The sequence below is a fragment of the Piliocolobus tephrosceles genome, chromosome 9 (assembly GCF_002776525.5).
Source record: "Piliocolobus tephrosceles isolate RC106 chromosome 9, ASM277652v3, whole genome shotgun sequence".
NCBI classification, from domain to species: Eukaryota; Metazoa; Chordata; class Mammalia; order Primates; family Cercopithecidae; genus Piliocolobus; species Piliocolobus tephrosceles.
Genome location: NC_045442.1, coordinates 89595466 through 89601465, shown reverse-complemented (window position 1 = coordinate 89601465; position 6000 = coordinate 89595466).

The following is a 6000-nucleotide window of genomic DNA, read 5'->3' as shown; positions in this document are numbered from 1 at the left end:
ATGTTTTCTCAGCAGAGGCACCATCCCAGTGTCTCTACCCCTCTCCTACTCTAGGGGTTCAACTAAACGGAGTCCCACCTATTATGAAGCAGCAGCAGGGAAAATTCATCTGTGGGGGCAGCTGAGAGCTCCAGGACTTAGCAAACCTGAGAGCCTGTGCAGACCAGGATGCAGGGCTTCCAACCCCAGCCACCTCCCTGCTGGAAGGCCACCACTGCCAGCTCCAGGTTAGCTCCAGGTTGGAGGAAGCTGGAGGCTGCCAGTCTGCTAGCCCCAGCCTTTGGCAGCAAGGGCATCTCTGGTTAGTGCCTCCTGGATTGTTCAACCTGTTTCCATCTTCCAGGCTCTCAGGAGCACTGAGCAGTGCAGTGGGGTGGGGGCTTGGGAGCTCCCATGTGTGACAGACACAGCTCCCAGCTTCCCTTCACATCCGCAATGCAGGCCTGGCTGATGGTATCTAGTTCCTGAGACCCTGCTGTGAACTCAGACCCCAGATACTTTCCCTTGATAACAGCTTCACCTTTTTCATCTCTTTTAACAAATACCAACTCCTGGCTGAAACCCAGACTCCTGGCTGTATACCAAGTCCTGGTTGAAAACCCCTTGCTGCTTCCCAGAAACAGCCTGGTCTGAAAAGGTCGGTGGAGAAGAGAGTGGGCCTGGTGCCCACGGCCACTTACTGCCTTCTCTGGGCCCCAGTTCCTCCTGGTGAAATCAAGAGGGTGGGTAGGATGCTTCCTGGCTACCCCCTCTGTGCACAACTGGTGGCTGTGGGTCCTGGTTGCCCCCACTGTGCATGCCCAGTGGGTGTGGGTCCTGTCACCTCCTCTGTGCACACCCGGTAGCTGTGGGTCCTGGTTGCTCTCTCTGTGCACACCCCCTGATGTGGGTCCTCATTGTCCCTCTGTGCACACCCAGTGACTGTGGGTCCTGGATCCCCGCTCCGTGCACACCTGATGGCCATGGGTCCTGGTTGCCCCACTCTGTGCACACCCAGTGGCTGTGGGTCCTGGCTGCCATCTCTGTGTACAACCTGTGGTTGTGGGTCCTGGTTGCCCCTCTGTGCACACCCATCTTGCTCGTCATCTGGATGAAGTCACTGCCCGTGGTGGCCTCGTGCAGCCTATGACGCTGGGCTCTCACCTGCTCCACTTTCCAGATGAGGAAACTGAGGCTCAGAAAAGCTGCCCCTTGCCTTGATCTGAGCCTGGTCTTGTAGCCCAGGGCTCTTGCCACCTGTCTGCACCCCTGGCAGTGACCAAAACTGTTGGTCCCAACCCAGACCTCAGACTTGGTGAAGAGTGTCCTGGGTTGGCCTCTCCTCCCCTCTGCAAACCCTCTCAGCCTACACTCTTTCAGCTTCTCACAGACCGCATGAAACAATGCAATAGATGCAATATGAGATTAGGAGCTGAACCTCATCCAGGTCAGGAAATTCCAAGTGCAGTCTCCCAGCTCAGCTCTGGCTCCTGTAGGCTGCCCCCAGGTCGCAGCGGGGTGTGCAGGGGACCCTTGCAGACTTCAGGGGCACCTGCATCCTCTAGAACTTCCTGAAGATCAGACGCTCTGATTTTCCAACCAGCACTGGCCTGGTCATTTCCCTCTGCCTCCCTGGGGACTGTCCCAGCCGCCATCCCTCGCTCCTGCCTCGTGCGGGTTTCCTCTCTAACCAGATCCTCCCCATCTGTATCCAAAAATACTGTTACCTCCCTGCATTTAAGACAGTCCTCTGTTTGACTTGCTTTGCTTGTTTGTTTGCTCCTCTTGATGGTACAACTGCTCCAGAGATGTGGCCCCACCTGGGGTTGCCCCGCTTAAGCCCTCCACGGAGACTTTGTGACACCTGAACACTAACCACACCTTGCTAAACTGAAGCAGAGCTTGGCAACAGTGGTGACTCAGTGGCAGTCCTCCTCTTGAAATACTGTCCTCGCCGAGTTCCAGGCCCCCTCTGCCAGGCCCCTCCCTCCTTCCCCATCCCCCACACCTCCTCCCCATCTTCCCATGGGGGAACCCAGTGCTCATCTGTATTCACATTCTACAGACTCCGTGTGCCACCAGACCCCGCCCCTGCACCCCCCACCTCAAGGTTGGACAGGCCTTCCAGACTGCACCCGTGAACCCTAGCCTCCAGGTCTCCCCAAAACCTGCTCACCATCACCTTCTCAGGTACAAAAACAGCCGTCTTCCCTCACACCCCCACCGCCCAATCTGTGGTCTACCTTGGAAACAAACCTCACACCTCTGGTCATCTCTACTGCCACCCCACTCCCCACCCAAACCACTCAATGGCCACCTGGACCTGGGAACATGGCAGCTGCTGGAGGTCTCAAAGGTGCCCTTTCCCTAAGGTGAGCTGAAGCCCAGATGCCAGCACGGCCCCTTCTCCTCTCTGCCTTGGTCCCCACCTCCTCTCACCCCCTCACTCTACTCCAGCACCCTGGTCTCCTGAGCACCCTCAAACACATGTCCCCAAATCCAACTCTGCCCCCAGGTCCAATGATTCCCTCTCTTCTTCTACAACTCATTTCTCAAATAACTCCTGCCCTGCTACCCCATCTTAAACTGCACCCACCTTGGTGTTGGTTAGCCAGTGCTGAGGAACAAATCAGCCCAAACCTTAGGGGCTTCAGAGAGCATTGCGATCTCGGCTTCTGCGGGTCAGGAGCCCGGGCATGGCTCAGTGCCATTTCCCCCACCCCCAGCCCAGTGTCTCCCATAGGCTGCGCTCAAGCTCGGCTGGATCGGGTCATCTCAGGGCCGGGTCCACCTCAGGCTCCCTTACAAGGCTGTGGGCAGGAATGGGCTCCTCTCAAACTGTAGCGGAGGCTGCCCAAGTCCCTGGCACGTGGTCCCCCAGAGCGCTGCTGAGGATATCGAAGCAAGCAAGGCAAGAAAGGGAGCAAGCACCAGTAAGACAAGCCACAGGCCTCTGTCAGATGGGGAGCTTGGAGGTGGCAGCCATCCCTTCTGCCTTTTCCGTCCATTAGAAGCAAGTCCTGGCCCAGGCAGCCTCCGGGGAAGGACAGCTCAAGAGTGTGGCCCCAGCAGTGGGTGTGAAGCCCTCCTCCCCACTGCGAGCTCCTCACTCTCCAGGTAGGCGGCTGCAGAGCCCAGCTCTTTGTCTGTCTCCCTCAAGGAGAACGCAGGCTCTTGAGGGCAGGGCGTTCCGTCATCACAGGCTTCATCCCTACCACCTGCCCCGTCACAGCATCAGCACAGCTCACAGCAGGTGCTAAGTAAACACTTGTGAACTTCAGAAAGCCCCTCACAGTGCAGGAGGAGAAATGGCCATCCTCCCCCAGAGACTCCGCTGGCATTTTCCTGTGTTACACCCTGATCCTGGGACCCCCTGAAGGCTGGCTTCTGCAGGAGCGAGGAAGCCTGGGTGCGAGCCCCTGAAGCTGGGGCCGTACTGGTTATCTCAGTCCAGCGGCCTGGAAATCACACCCTCCCCACACTTGGCCCCAAGTCTGAGAGGAGAGACACATCACAGAGCCTGGCCTCGAGGTCTCAGGGGTCCTGTAAGGGGTGGAGCTAGGTTCATTATTTTACATATGTTTTCAAATATTATTAAAAGTCATAGATTGGGCCAGGCATAGTGGCTCAGGCTTTTGGTCCCAGCACTCTGGGAGGCTCAGGTGATAAGATCTTGAGTCCAGGAGTTCGAGGCTGCAGTGAGCTGTGATTGCACCACTGTGCTCCAGCCTAGTTGACACAGACTCTGTCTCTTTAAAAAATCATAAATTGTTAGACATACTTTTGGGGGAGCCATTTGGTACACACTGTTTGACCAGTATGTCCAGATCCTGGAATTGCTGATGTTTTTCTATCGTCACACGTGAATGCAGAGATGTGCAGTACAGCTTTGTCTATAGCATCAAATAGAAAAGCTAGATGTCCTCAAGTAGGAGTGGATGAATTATTACAGCACAGCCCCACAGTGGAACGCCGCACAGCCACCGGAGTCCCAGGCAGAGCCGCATCTGGGTGCATCACCATCTCCTTCTTCGTGTAACCAGGAGACAGCCATACGGCCTGCACCTCCCCAGCACTAGAGGCAGGCAACCTTCAGGCTGCCTTCAGGAGCTTTATCTCAGGGTTAATGCCAACATGCAAATAAGAATGCAAACACACAGACGAATGCAGCTATCACAGGAGCATAAGGAAAGCAGAGCAGGACAAGGAGAGTGGGAACACGCTTCACACAGCAGTCCGGGTGGCTGCGCAGACGCCAAGGCACGGCGAGGGAGAGGCCGCAGCAAGCTGGGGCTGGCCCCTCCCAGGCAGAAGGGACCGTCAGGCAGGGCAGGTGGGGGTGAACCAGGGTGGGGAGGATCCTGTGACACCTGGCAGACACACTGGCATTCCACACTGATCTGTGTTGTAACACAGGCACCCACCTATCAGAGCAGCCTGGGCCACCCACTGCCAGCTGCAGACAAGGGTCAGGCTAACTGGTGCTGATAAGACACCAGTCCCCATGCACCTGGTGTGATAGGGCCTTGCTGCCTGCCAGTGTCACTCTGAAGCAGGTCAGCACGGGTGAGGGGGAGGAGTCGGCATGACTCAGGGTGGGGAGGCCGACCTGGAGAAGCAGAGTAGGGCAGGTCGGGGAGACAGATATTCTGAGGGGCCCAGGACCTCCACGTTCTGAGATGCTCCGCACACAGCTTCCGGAAATGTTATGTGGAATGAACCATCCAGTCTTACCCTTCCTTTCTTTTTTTTTTTTTTTTTTTTTGAGTTAGAGCCTCGCTCTGTTGCCCAGGTTGGAGCGTAGTGGCATGATCTTGGCTCACTGGAACCTCCACCTCCCAGGTTCAAGCAATTCTCCTGCCTCAGCCTCCTGAGTAGCTAAGATTACAGGTGTGTGCTACCACGCCTGGCTAATTTTTGTATTTTTAGTACAGACAGGATTTCACCATGTTGGCCAGGCTGGTCTGGAACTCCCGACCTCAGGTGATCCACGTGCCTCGGCCTCCCAGAGAGCTGGGATTACAGGGGTGAGCCACCACGCCTGGCCTTTTTCTTTCATAGACCTTTGAGATTGCCGAAGTCCCTTCCAAGAATCAAATCTACTGGCTCTGATACAGGACATGGGCATTTGGAGTAGATCTCCACTCAGACACAGGAAACTAGCCCCCCATCTCCGTCCTCACTGGGGTCCGCATGCAACCCAGCCGAGCACTTGGACACAGATGGCCTACTCTGCCCCAGTGCAGACAGCTCCAGGTGCCAGGTGCTCCTGAGTCCTGGCCACAGGTCAGACCCCATTCTGAGAATGGTCAGAAGCCAGACAGAGGCCTCAGGTCCCATGACCCCGAGGTGCTGACCAAGGACCTCGAATGTGTCTGGCAGCATGCTGGGCCTCAGAGGAGGAAAGGGGGCTCTGGGCCCTTCATGCACATTGCTGCAAGGTAGGCGCTGTCATGTGATGGGGAGGGTAGAGGCCTCGGGTGACCCACACTAGGCAGTGGGAGGACAAAGCTAGGGCCCAGGGCCAGCAATTATCCATCACACCCTGTGTGCTGAGCAGCCATCCTTCACCCTCAGGCTCCTCCTCTTGGGGGTGCAGGGGACCCTGGCTCGGGGAGTCCATCACTTGCATAGGTGTCACAGGTATAGAAGTCCAAGCCCAATGGATGCCCTTGCCTCCAGCTCCCAGCTGAACATCCTGGCTGGCAGGAGCTGACTGCCCTGACTTTCCTGAGGTAGGTGAGCTCTGGGGGCTCCAGGGGGGAGGTGGCTGTGTCCAGGCCACACATCCCTCTCCACCAAAGCGTCTGCCCCGATGACATCACCTCACACTGCCAAACCGTTACTCACAGAATTACAGCTTGTCTGGAAGTTGGATGAGATGTATACAATGCCCCAGGATGACAAATCCTCCCTTTGAGTGGGTCATTTCCTGAAGGAGATTCCAAGGATTCACAGATCAGCATGTCCTGGCATTGCAGGCAGTGGGAGCCGAGGCCCCTGAGATGTGTCTGGGTCTGG